The sequence below is a fragment of the Oreochromis niloticus genome, linkage group LG20, assembly GCF_001858045.2.
Source record: "Oreochromis niloticus isolate F11D_XX linkage group LG20, O_niloticus_UMD_NMBU, whole genome shotgun sequence".
Taxonomy (NCBI): Eukaryota; Metazoa; Chordata; class Actinopteri; order Cichliformes; family Cichlidae; genus Oreochromis; species Oreochromis niloticus.
The window spans coordinates 30247891-30262369 of record NC_031984.2 but is presented as its reverse complement, the minus strand read 5'-3'; the positions used below and the strand labels follow the sequence as shown (position 1 = coordinate 30262369).

Below are 14479 nucleotides of genomic sequence, written 5' to 3'. Positions count from 1 at the left end.
TACGGTCCTCATGTGATAATGGAAATATCATCTTGTGAGAGTATGAAAGGTCACGTCTCCTGCTGCAAATCATAGTAGGATGTGGTCACAATTCTAACAGCCAGCGCTCAATGTTTCAACTGTCAGTTCTTAACCATTGTTTTTTATTCAGTAGAGAGAGTCACTAAAGCCTCGATCTTCTTCTGTTTTCTTTGAGTTTGGTGACTGGTGGAAATTTCCATGGAACCTTAGAATAGTTTTCTGCTAGTAGTTACTTGGCATGACTTGACTAAACTTGGTTTCTGTTGTTTTCCATTACAATTGAGTACCACCTAATGTGCCTGGTACTCGTTATAGTGATGTGGAAGTCCAGCAATGTCATTTGCATGTGACACAAATGCCACAACGGAGGATGTCAAGGCGATATACTGGCTCCTTGCTGTATGGCTTTTTTGCCATTTCCACACTAATATGTTTTCGCCTGTAAACGCACCTTTTTCTCTCTGTTTTGGCCTTCTGTCCACACTGAGACAGCGTTTTTGTTCAAGGAAAGCGAATACATTTGAAAACACAGTTTTTATGTCGCAGTGTGGACTGCGTAACCGCAGACTTTTGGAGGCGATGATGCAGTCATGTGACCAATTGAACTAAGATGGCGGAGGGCGTTACACAGCAGTTGTTTTGTTTGCGCTCTCAATTTTGACAGCCATATTAAAGATTAATATCAGTTTGTACATGCTTCAGATAGCTTTTCTTCAAATTCTTTAACTCTCACTCGCTTTTGCAACTTTGTACTTTTGTGTTACTCACAGCAACAACTCCACCTCATTATTAGTCCATTTAAAAAACTCGGTGCTTTTCCTCAACATTTTGCTGCGACGTTTCAAAGAGACAGAAATAACGCAGGTCGAATCGTCTTACATTTCACGCATGTGCAATACAGGAACGTAAGCATTTTCAGTTGTTTCAGTGTGGATGAACAACTGTTCTGAAATGATTGAAAACGACAGTGTGGATGCGGAGCTTTGTTAGACGAAAACTCTGTTTTCAAATTTATCCGGATTAGTGTAGACGTAGCCCCTGTCAGACTCAGTTGTTTTTTGTGTAGTCCTTTCTCTCGTTTTCAGTTTCCAAAATGATGGTTTTTACTTTCATGAAGGAGACGCTCTCATGACTCACCGAGTGATGCCACTGACTAGCCAATCGATGGAATGCTGTCTGTTGACATCACATTTTCAGGTTGCATCACATTGCTTGGAACCCTGGCTGAGTAGGTACTAAACAAGTACCTGGTATCAGATAGTTTTACCTAATGGAAAACTCTAAAACCCGTGTTGAGCCACACTGAGCCGACCCGAGTAGGTACTAGTGTAAAAGAACTCTAAGTGTAACATTTAAATGAGACGTCTTGATGCATTCTCAATCATCCAGGAAAGTAAATCTCCAAAAGTTGATTCTGTTAAACGCTACATTACACAAAACGCTACATCCAGATGAACAGAATAAACTTTTGGAGATTTAAATGAGACCTTTACTAGTAATTTCCAGCATAAAGCTTTTCATCCTTGGACTCTCATCTCCTCAGTTCATCTTCTGTCTTTAAAAAAGCAATTTCAGCCCCTCTTCCTTTAAGACTACCTCCTTTTTAAACCATCTTCCTTCAGATTGGTTGCTTTTTGTAAACAGAATACCAGCAGGATTATGTTGCCAAGAGTAGAAATACAGTCTGAAGCCTGAGCTTCTAATTGGGGATTATTTGTACATAACCTTAGCCACAGTTTTAAATATTAGGCTATGTTTAATATGAGCCTCCACCACTGTAATATACAGTATATGTATATGTGTATGACAGCAAATAAGGAAAAGCATAATAGGTCCACTTTGAACAACTCAGTAAATGTGGAGCCACAACAGTCTGGTTTTCCACTGGGTCACAGCACAATAACAACTGCATTTTCACTAATTGGTAACATTTTTCCTCCACTGTGGATAAAAACAGTTCAGTGCTCCTTTTTTCAATGACCTCTTGTAGGCATGTCATACCGTTTATCACTCAAGCCCTCTTAGCATCAGTAATGGATTTCCACAGGTCTTTATTTTTGGTCCATTGCTGATTTCATTATACGTAAACAACTTCATTCGTCTTGCTCAGTTCTTCAGTGCCCATTTCTTTGCAGATGGCACGATTTTATGTGCGCCACGCTCCAACTCATCTTCAGTTTGCTTTGATTGTTTTTCCTATTAAACACTAATTAAGCACAGGATTTCTTTATCATTCAGAAAAGGCTATGTACATGACATTCTCAACCTGCACCAGTGACTGCCGTTCAACATTCATATTCAGCAGTTAAATGATTATTAAAATTAAATAAGTAGTGGATTAACAAAATTCCCACAATAACAGTGGTGTTACAGTATAGCACTCCTGCAATATTTGATACAAAGCAGTGTAATCATACAGCATGATAATACCACTGCAACGGTGAAAAACAAGAATAATGCACTTAATTGCTTCATGTCAGTGTTACTATGTGCACATTACTGCAATTCATCTTCGATTAGTTTTTCTGTGTTTCTGATTTGCATTCCCCCCAGCGTTTGCCAGTTTGTTCTTTACTACAATTTATTGTATACTTTACCCTCAGTCATTTGATAAATGCCACTATTATGAGCCTTAAACTTTCAGAAGTTTGAGGGAAATTCATTTTTAGTGTCAGCATATTTTACTAAAAGTGTGGATATTTCATGCTAGCTCATTGCTAATTCTATCACAGGAGGAAGCGTTATGATATATTGCTGGGGGGATAGTTTGTCACACTCCATACTTCATGTTTTCTTTGCTCTTTGTGACTAACATCAGCTTTCTTATTCAACATTATTATCCACATCATGAGATTGGCTGGGTTTATGCTCTGTGAGGTATGCCATAACCTTAAACCTGAAACCCTGAAACCCTACACCAGTGGTGTCCAAACCCCGGCCTCGAGGGCCGGTGTCCTGCAGGCTTTAGATGTGTCCTTGATCATCACAGCTGATTTAAATGGCCAAATTACCTCCTCAACATGTCTTTAAGTTCTCCAGAGGCCTGGTAATGAACTAATCATCTGATTCAGGTGTGTTGACCCAGCGTGATATCTAAAACCTGCAGGACAGGACAGTTGGCCAGGCCTGCCGTACACCATAGTATATGGTAGCATCTTCCTATGAATGTAACAACACTTTGCATCAACATTGTCCACAACGACTGTGATTGTTTTTTTTTTTACTACCATAGTTTCCTGCATATTTCCAGCTGATCTTCTGTCCATCAACTTGTAGACTGCCAGCTAGTGTTTAAAGAGTTGTAAATGGTGGCAATGCATTTATACAGCTATGCCAAAGGTCCTACATAGTTCATCTATGTTGAACTTTAACTGTTTGTACTTGTGCTACACTTTGCTTGGTGCAGCTGAAAACCCCAAGCCACAGGAAATAATGGGCTTCAGGTGGCACCATTTAGGATGTTTTGCTAACTTTTGTATTAAAACCTTAATATTTTGAGAGGAAACATGTTAGTACTAGCTAATTATACATTAATAATAGTTTATAATGGGACATGAATACCACATACAGTGGCTAACTTCTGCCCTTGTCATGTTTTAGTTGATTCTTAGTAATTAGGTTTTGTAATGCAGTTGAGAGAGCTTCTGTGGTCTCTACCACCCTCTCTAATAAAACTTTTTATTATTGGCTGCTAAGTTAACTAAAATTAGTAGCATACTGCAGAGTTAATCAAAACTTTTCTGTGCTGAGGGCAACTACAAAGCAGGTGGATAACGTGGGTTCATCACTATGCGTGACCCATTTTGCATTGTGCAAAGTCTTCGGTAACAGCAGTCATAATATATTGTGACATGCATTGTATCAGCGTTGAACTATGCTTAACTGTACAGTGACAAATATCTAACCAAAGTTGGCATTTTATTTCCCATAATCCCAACGAATACTTTTAGTCTTTTTTATCTCAGTTGTTTTATGCCATGAATACAAAATCCTAAAATACCTGAGACAAAAATACCCGGTGGCCTCAATTCCCTTTAAAGACGAATGTTTTGAATTTTAAAAACTGCTTAAAACAACTAAAGCAACACAGCAAACATCCACAGCTGTCAAATTATTCCCTAATGATCCCATGAAACGCCTCTTGTCCAATGCCTGCTCTACCTCAACACCACTCCCACACTACACCACAAGCCAGTCTTGACAGCGTGAAAAATCTGAAAGGAACCAAAGGGAAATGGCAATACAAGAAGCATTTTGGGAAGAAAAGACTGCCATGGAAAAGGGGATATAAAACAAAAAGAGACCAGCGGAGCGCAATCACAATTCCTCCCATATGGTCAGTGTCTCTGATGGCTGCCTGCAGGGAATAGACAGGTGTCTGGAGCTTCTGATAGATCAGACACCACTAAAGCCCAGGGGGTGAAACGGGAAAGATGAAGGGGGAGAGGGAGTTGAAGAGGTGATAGAAAAGAGGTATGTGAAGGGTGACAGACAACTCAGTAGAGCGGGGAGACAGGTGGAAGGGAGGGAGAGAAGGGAATACAGTGAAAGGTAAAAAACAAACAAAATGTGTAGAGGCGACTGAAAAGGTGCAAGAGACAGGAAAGAAGAAATAAAGAGAAGGAAGAAATAATAAAGCTGGGATGGAGGAGTTGGGCTGGTAGAAAGAGCAAGATAGATGTAGGGCAGTGTAAATTTCCTGCGAGAGGCAGAAAGAGACAGATTTGTGTTTACTTTCCAAACTGCAGAGTCCTCTCTATATGTGCTGTCATTTAGGAGATTCGCTGCACTTGTGGAACAGGCTGGGAAACTACACACACACTAAGCTTGGACAAAGACAAATGCACAGATGCTATATATGAAAAGCATCAAAGTGTACATAGGTTATTGATTTTTTTGTGTGTTTTTGCTTTTTCTCCAATCGCTGTCATCAAACACTCACGCAAATCCAGAACAACTCCAGGACATATATATGGTTGTGGGAGCCTCCTTGTGTTGGTGGGTGTACATTTTTATAGGTCAACAGTTTTAGAAACGGGCTTCACGCTGCGTGGCGAACTAAGCACTCCTTTCCACTTACCTGTGTGTTGCCATGGTAACCGAGGGGGCTATTAGCCGAGGCGGTAAAAGTATAACAATGATCCAAAATACACCCTTTTGAACAAATAAATGGGGAGCTGAGCAGCATGTGTTATATGGACACCCATACAGCATGACCACATACTAGAGGTATTTTTAAACTGGAACTGATGTTAGTCAAGACCGGCATAACCCCACACACCCACATGCAATAACTAACATATGAATTCATCCGTATACGAAGCAGAAAAGTTTTTTTTTACCATATCATCACCCTTCCTGGCTGACGAGCAAGAAAGCAAGCAGACAAATTACCCATTTGTGAACATAATCAGAAAAAATGAGGCGGATCTATTAACAATCCCACACGCTGCCACCCGCCCAGATGTAGATTGATGAGGTGGATAGTCGACTAAATAAGCTGTCCGGAGGGACGGTTTAGCAGATGCGTTTAGGACAGCAAATCAGCCAGTGTCATGAAATTTCACCTTTTTTTTTCTTCCTGCGAGACAGTGGTCAGTCTGTCGCTGCAGCGTGTCAGAGTTCATGGTGGGTAATTGGGGGCAGTTGGTGGGACGCCTTCTGCTCTGTGGCTGATGTCATGCAGGCAAAAACCAACACATACACACATATACACATACACACAGTGCCACGAAGTTTTGGCAAAAAATATATTGTCAGGCAGACAAAATAACACATTTTCTGCTCTGTGTGGTAGCAAACAGTGACAGATTGCAGGCAGTATTATGTGATTGTTACTGAAATGCTGCTGGTGGAGAAGGCATCTGCAGATTTCCTAACCCTGCTGCAACACAGTGGAATACAGACAGACAGGTAGGGACACATTGTTGGAAATTACTGACAGTAAGGACAGGGCCCAGACTTGCTGATTAACACAAACTAGGTTTGTTATTAATATGGACTAATCAGAGATTTGGTTGTATGCTGATGTCACCAGTCTATAGGCAAAATGCTTCTTAAATAAATGAATTCAAACTTTACTACCCCGGGTAATTGAAAGTGAAAATTATTGGTTGGTTACTAGGTCAGTTCTAACACCAGAAACTCTTAACTGAAACCAGAAATCACTAAAATAAATTTTGTACCCTGATTTTGAACTAAACTGACCCAAATGGGTAGCAGATCATTTTCATCAGGTCATCTAATTCTCCTGGAGTTCTGCACATATCAAGTCAAGTCAAGTCAAGTTGGCTTTATTGTCACTTCAACCATATACAGTTTGTACACAGTGAAGCGAAACAACGTTCCTCCAGGGCCAAGGTGCTACATGCAACATAAATTTACAACATAAATTAACAGAAAAACACTAAACTAGCTAACTAGAGACAGGACAGACTGACCTAACATAAATTACAACATAAATTAACAAAAACTAACTATCTAACTAAAACTAACTATCTAACTAGGTAGGTAGTGCAAAGGAAACAGTAAACATACTTGGTATGTAGGTAGTGCAGGAACAGTAAACATAAAAATATTGTGCAAAAAGAGCATTTACAGGTTACATATGAATAGGAAGTTTGAAATACAATTGTCTAGTCTGACCTCAGATTTGACCCTCCTTATAGCAGAAACTCTGTAATACTACAAAGTAAAATAGACTAATTTTAATAGTTGAAGGAAATGTGACTCATGGAATTTGCAACATTAAGATGAATATATCCTTTAAAACTCCTCTACTGGTGCCCTGCATTTTTAAATAAATAAAATTTGATTGATTCCAGACATGCAGCCAAGTGATGAACCCAGCATACATTATACTGGGTGATTAATAAAACTGGCTTTTCTCCATGTGACTTCCCACCTGTACCAAACAGCTTGACCTGGCCTGGTAGCCTGGGTCTAAATAAATTCTTAAATAAAGTCTTCATATTAAGATATATGTTGTATACATCACAATTTTGCCCTTCACTTTCCCTTCAGAATATATTCTAATAAGTCTGATGACTTTTTAATATCGCAAAAATAAACATCAGGTCACAGTTGTTTTTCAGTAAACAAGTAACTGCAAAACATGACCCAAAACATCTAAACTGATAAATGTATAAATATATAATAAATGATCATTTGAAAAAAATCTTAGTAGGCAAATTATAAAACAAAAGGCCAGCTTAACCTTAGCATGTTAGCATTATCAATGTCAGGATGACCCTAAAGTAATTCAAAATGTGTTAAGTGCCTCCTAAAACATGTAGAAATAATTCCATCTAAACTCATAAGCCTTGTTTCCAGTTATATCGTTTAGAAAATACCTGTGATGCAATTATGTAATAATGGTAGCAACAGACCATCCAAATTTAGTCTTAATTCAAGTGTGTCACAGGAATATATATATTTTAACCTGTTAATGTAAGTGTTAAGATGCTATAGTTTTAGTCTAAATCCAGTTTTTATTTGCTAAAATATTTGCCATGTACCCAGTGAAACAGTCTACTTAAAATATCAATCTGAGCAACAATTCCCATTTTAATCTCTGTTTTGTATTTGTCTCTGTCTTCCTCATGCACATAAACAAACACACACACACCACTGTCATTATATGTCCCCCGTGGTTCTTCTCGTTCTACAGAGCTGTCACCTGCCATCTGGCGTGGCGGTTCAGGCCTCATCTGGCCTCCTCTGCTGTGACAAGACAAAACACTTCAGCTGCTTCTCTTCTTCTGTAGACAATATTAACTTTATCAGGCTTGAAATGAAATGAATTCTCCCTGCGCTCCAGATGTGACGGGGGAAAAAAAACAGTGCCGACATCCTTTTTGGTGTCTAAGTTGAAGCTCAGCAAACCAAATATCACCTATCAGGTGTGACTCATGCTGTGCGATTAGATATGTGGCAGAATTGTTTTTATCAGCTCCGACTTCTCATTGAAAAAAAAGAAATCTGCCACACCATCACCGACAGATGAATCAACACAGATTTACAACCGTGTTATCTTCCAACTGGCAAGAATTAGTTGCTATTTTATCTTGTAAACCAGAAACATGTTTGTACATGGCTGTGTTTGAGCAGGCATAAATTCGTTCTGAGCTAGTTTTATGCTTGCCAGCTTTGAGCATCTTGGCAAATAATGTGACAGTGTGCGATACGGACAACACGTCTAATCTGTTAGCAACACCACTTGTTGAAACAACAAAGAATTCCATGTAGGAAGATGCAGCTTTTGCAACACAAACTTAACGTTTGGCTCTTGTATTTAAACATTTTTTTAATGTTTGTAATTCTTTGCTGAGGTTTGAATGTCATACCAGAGCAAAAAAAGAATAAAACCTATTTGCTTTTAAATGTAAATCCGTTAATGATGTTTGTACCTGTCCTCAGGAACCCTCCTGCTCGTATCATTATTGCTGTAACTTTGCTGAGCAGCAGGGCAAAACCAGCAGTAACAAATGAAACTCATAGAATAAGTTTAAACAGCACATTATTAATGACTCACAACATGTGGGTACATTGGAAATGTCTTGCCGGTCATGATATGTAAATCCTCTGCTTTCCAGTGTCTATTTTTGAAAACGCAACTGTTGTAAGCACCATGTAACTTCACCTCTGTGCAGCTTATCAGCCTCCCCTTCACACTCTGGCTAGCAATAAGAACAATGTACTCTGATAAGATGTTAAGATGTTTTTCAGCTTCATTAAGTTATTATTATGATTTTGTTTTAGATTAAGCTCTCTACAACAGGCTGACTTCTTGAAACTCACCTTACTCTCTAACCTACACACAGCTGACCAATTAAACTAAAATTTGGATTCTCTGTTATGTAACAGAGAACGTCCTGTTATACCCACTACACATGATATACACTGACTTTAATCCATGCCAATTTCTATGGTGCTGTATATTATTAATGATATGGAAATAAGGTGCAACCGTACACAGACTGTATGATGCTGTATGCAGCTATAGGTATATAGCTATATTATGGCAAAGCAAACACTGAGGTATGTGTTAAACGGGTTTTATGCTTTCCATGTCCATGAGGCCATTCTGGTTGCCACGTCACCTGTGTCGCAGGTGTTACGACCCGATTTTGACATCACATGTTGTGTCAATGAACATAAGGTTTATGGTACGTTGGCCGGTTGTGCACCTCCGGATTTTTGTAACCTGTTTTTTTTGCATGCTATATTTCCATCCATGTTTGCATTTTCTAATTTTCCTACCAGAATATAAAGAAATTTATAGTATGATTAAAAAATTGGAGACATGTTGCAACAAGCAAATCAGTAAAATCAACACAATCTGGTATAATTTGAGTAGAACGGAAGTTTTCTACACTAAGGCACTCATGTTTGAAAATTCTATCTGGCCTGAATCATTGTAAGAAATTCTGTTTCAAAGAATAATGAAAAAACAAAAAACAAACCCACTCCCCTCTGCATGGCACTCTGTGTACTCTTCAAATGGCAGACATGATCCCGAGGTTAATGGCGCTTCGTCAGGAGTCTTTACTTGACATCTCTATATTAAGAGCAGATGGGAGCCTAGCCTGTTTTGTTGCCTTTGAGCTGTGCACTGCTTATGAAATGGCTCACAGCTGACTTACTCTGAGTGGGTGCCGTGGAAAACTGTAGAAATTCTAAATCAATACACATAAACTGGGGGTTGTTTTTATTTTGCAATCATGCACCTCAAGCTCGCAGCAGTCCACACCACGCTGACGTCTTGCAAGTCTCTGCGGTCTCGAACGCATCTCATGAAGAGAAACAAAGCAGGTGAATACGTGTAAAATCTCAGGCAGATACGGAGAGCAGCATTGTTCTTCTGGAGTTAGAGAGCTATTAAGGCTTGGACAGATACTGTAGAGTCCAGGCAGCTCTTGCATCTGGCGGGCTAGCTGGCGGGCGTACAGTTGGACACACTGCGTAGATAAATTCATAAATAATTCTCTCATTGTATAGCTGCTCGCTACAGCTGGCAGGCAGAACAAGCTAGAGAATCCACCGACTTGAAAACTATGTCAGAACAGGCTCTGGGTTTACGAGCCAAGGTGAGAGCGTTTATCTATAAATCTTTAAATGAACTTGTGTCATATGATCACTTATTTTTCTCTTCTCACTCATCATCTCTCAGAGCGTTTTCTTTCAATAAGTCTGTGTCATCTGTGTCTCGATGTGGCTGTTATTCCACATTCTGCTTTATCGTCACACTGAACTGGGACACAGCTGAAATATTCAGGGTCAGTGGACAGCAGCTCATAGCTTTGGATTCAGGCCCTCCGTTTCCAACAAGTTGGATTTGGGCTCCAGTTTGGCACATGGCAGGAGATGAAAATGCATTAAAATCACAGTCCCGCCAAAAATAAATAAATTCATTAATACATAAATGAAAGGCAGCTAAAAAGGGGATAATGACTTTTGATGAATATTGCAGAGACTGAGCACATTCATTCTTACTTTCACAACAAAAACATGATTCAAATTGAGCTGAAATGAATCACAAATCAAGGTTATGGCTGCATCTTTAGCACCATTTATATTATTATGTAATGTTTTCTACACACATGAATAACATTTGTATGTCTCACAAACGTGTGAATTGTGTGTGTGTGGAAAGGAAAAGGATTTGAAAAGGGTGGCTCGATATCAATGCAAACACCTTGTGACTGTGCCACCCAATTTAAATTAGCTGTCAGCGAAGCCGTCAGCTGTGGAAACAATGGATGTCTCTCAATATACTTTTTCAAAAGCTCAAATTGTTCTAGTTCATTGTTTTTTCTTTTCTGCTTCAAGCTACACTCGACCACTGAATGAAACCAGAGCTGATGGAAAGTGAGAAAGTTCAGTCACATAAACTACAAACTTACAACATAAACTACTGAAAGCATTTGAAAGGCTGAAAATTATATGAAATTATATGTAACCAGCAAAATCATTGTGGACTTGTGGGAAAAGATGGATTGTAGAACTGGAGCTTGCATGGATACAGATACGTAGACGTTACATTACAGTCCTCAAATTACAGTGTTTTTGTCTCTTTAGTACAAAGTATAAACAAAACCAGGCCTTTCTTCTGTGCGTTGTTGCACAGATATTCTTTCTCCAAAAAGTATGTCGTTTGCTCAGAGGTACCTATTACCTACAACTACATATATACACTCACTGAGCATCTGTGCACCTGTTTATGCGTTCAGTTATTCAATCAACCAATCAAAGTGAAATGTAGAGCTTTCACTCAATGCTCACATCAAATATGAGTGATTATGACAGCAGCATGATTTACGGTGATGCACAGAGTTTTCTGAATCTTTGGGAAACCATCTGCTAAGTTGCAGCTACATTCACACTAAAGCTACATAAGGCTTTGCAACTTTGCACAAAAGTCATGTGTAACATATCCAAAGTTGCCTGAGTTTTCCTGCTCTGGGCCAAAATAAATAGAGCTCTGATGCAGTAGTGGACATAGGTTTGCCATCATCATGAAGGTGCACACTGGAAAAGAATGTAGCCTGGTCTGATGACTCTTTGTTTCTGGTGAGCGTGCAGATGGTCAGACTTTGGACTAAACGGAATGAATCCATAAAACCTGCTTTGTCCAGGCCGGTCTCCCTGTGGTGCTGTGGAGAAATGTCATTTTGGCTCTCTGGGTCTCTATAATCAGTCCGCCATAGTTTGATTGCTACAGTCGGTACTGACTGTGCACCAAAATCTACCCAGAACAACATTTTAAAAATTATTATAATGATGTCACTTTAGATTCTAACCTGACACAAAAGTACAGCATTTACACTTAACCCTCTGAGGTCTGAGTCATAGCTAGGAACTCTAACCCTAAGCATACATTTTGGTGAAAGGTCAAAGAGACAAACAATGAGGGAACACTTAATCAGAGTATAGCATCGAGTCAGTTAAACTTGATATTGATCTGCTCAGTTAAGTAGCAGAGGGGGTTGTTAATCAGTTTCAGCTGCTTTGGTGTTAATGAAATTAACAACAGCTGCACTGGAGGGACAACAATGAGACAACCCCCAAAACAGGATTTCTTGATGCATGCTCAATCATCCAGGTAAGTAAATCCCAAAAGGTTGATTCTGTTCATCTGGACGTAACGTTTTCAGTGGGAGAAACGTTTCGTCACTCATCCAAGTGACTTCATCAGTCTCAGTTGACTGCAGGTTTCCCCGATCTTATAAACAGTGTATTTGCATAATGACTGAAACTAGCACCACTGTAGGAACAATGGGCTGGCAGGGAAACATTTCTTCCACTGAAAACGTCCAGATGAACAGAATCAAACTTTTGGGGCCCAAAACAGGAACGCTGTTACAGCTGGAGGTCTCACACATTTTTCCCTCCTTATCGTTCATGACAGTTTTTTACCACACAGACCCTACAGAGGTTGCACAGGTATGTTTCAGTCCACCTGATATGACGAGCTTGCACCTCAGACTGTTCAGGAGCTCAGTGATGCCCTGGTCCAGATCTGTCCCAAGGACACCATCTATCGTCTCATTAGCAGCACGCCCCAGTGTTGTCAGGCACGCATACAAGCACGTGGGGGCTAAGTGCTATTTTGAGTTGCTGCAATGACATTTTGGCAAAATGAACTAGCTGGTTGCATCATTTTTTATTTTCTCACACATAACCCGGTCTATATCAGTATAGATTTCCAGCATGATTTTTTTTCCCCACTGAGATCTGACCTTTTTCAAAGTGTTCCGTTGATATTTTTGAGCAGTGTATTTTTTATATTTGCTAATTAGATTGATTATTTTCTTTGTTGCCTGATTTCCAAGACCTAATAGAGAAAATAATTTAATAAAGATAAAATAAAAAATTCTGATTGCCTAGCATTAGCGTTAGCGTTAAAGGTCACTGAGGAGAAATTAGACCTACCAGTGCATACCAATAATACGTCATTAAAATAGAACGCTGTAGAGGGACTGCTGTTTCCATGCTTACTGCTTCATTCTTGACAGTTCAATTTTATCCTGCTCCAAATACAAATTAAATGAATTCAGTTGTTTTGATGTTTACTGGCATTTCATCCCAGGGTGTAATATAATGCCATTTTTGCCTGCATCTCCCTGCTTTACAGATGTGTCCCTTTATACACCTGCCATGTCTATATCATCAGCTCAGATTTAACAGTCTTATTTTATAGACCGACAAAATCCACACCGGGTACCTGAACAGGTGGCACTTATTTAAGTCACAGATTTGTGAGCCAGGGGACTTTGTTTAAGGATCAGTTGGGATGTTTGTGTTTCAAAAAAGCTTCCTCTTATCAAAAAATGGCAGCCTGGGAATGACAGACCATCTCACCGTTGTCATAATCCAGTGCGTGAACTTGTGTATAAATGAGACAACACCTTTGACAAAGCTGTGTTAACATGACGTATGAATGAGAACAGGGTGAGATCGGTAAATTAAACCAGCCAATTCTTTCACGATGTCGCAAAGAAATGTTAAGGTAAACTGATACAGAGTTACCAAAGGTAGCTTTGAGTTGTATGCTTTGAATTTAATTATGAGTCACAATCAACAGCCCCGCTCTTAGATGCATGTTGCTCAGATCTCGGATGTCAGAGCTTCCTGCCAGCACATGAAAGGACTGCATGTCAGAAACAAGCGCAGAGCAGGCTTCCGCTGCGTGCCGCTTCACCCTGGTAATGATGACAGTCAGTTTCTGAGACCGGGTACAAATGATAATCCATCCGATATGTGGCATATCAGGAATATCAAATGTATTAAAATGTGTGTGTGTCACTGCAGGCTACATGGTGGTTACAGGATGAGCATATTAGAGTTGAATTTACCCTGCACAAATTGACACAAAATGGGTCTCTCATTTTTCTTTCAACCCAGACTTCCCAACTTCATGCAGACCCCAGCCAATTTTCTCTCTCCTCATTTTCAAGTCTTTTAAAAATTATAATGAAGCAGCAGTCAGGCTTGGCCCCCTTTGTGATCACAAAGTTACCCCTCATTTTTCTGCTCTTTTTCCCAATCTGTTCCTCCATTCTCTTTTTCTTCTTCTAAAGACATCCACTTTTTTCCTGTTATATCCTCTTTTGGAACGGTTCATTTGTCGCATAAGAAATACTGCAAGCAGTTCATTCTCAAGGCTTCACATTTAATTTAAGATTAAAAGGAGGAAGGAGACAAAGGAAAGGGATAAAGCAACCATTGCCATCTTTAACCTTGAACACGTTGTAGGAAAGAAAAGGGACAGATCGAGTGGATGGATTTGTGCATGTGCACATCTGCACATGATCTTTCTCCTGTGTGAGTCATTGCTGTACATCCAGGGCCTTTAGGCCGTCCAGCCCAGGGGGTCCTGTCACCAACTAGTTTTCGCACATGCTTTATCACATGCTCCTTGTTGTTTTCACATTTACTTGCATTTCTGGTACTTTTG

At 39.6% G+C, this 14479-nt stretch overlaps 1 protein-coding gene across 1 annotated transcript in view; it reads left to right on the top strand.

Moving 5' to 3' along the window:
* The window catches only part of cpne9 (copine family member IX), a 101607-nt gene that overhangs the window by 46611 nt on the left and 40517 nt on the right, over window positions 1–14479 (top strand). The window lies entirely within an intron of this gene.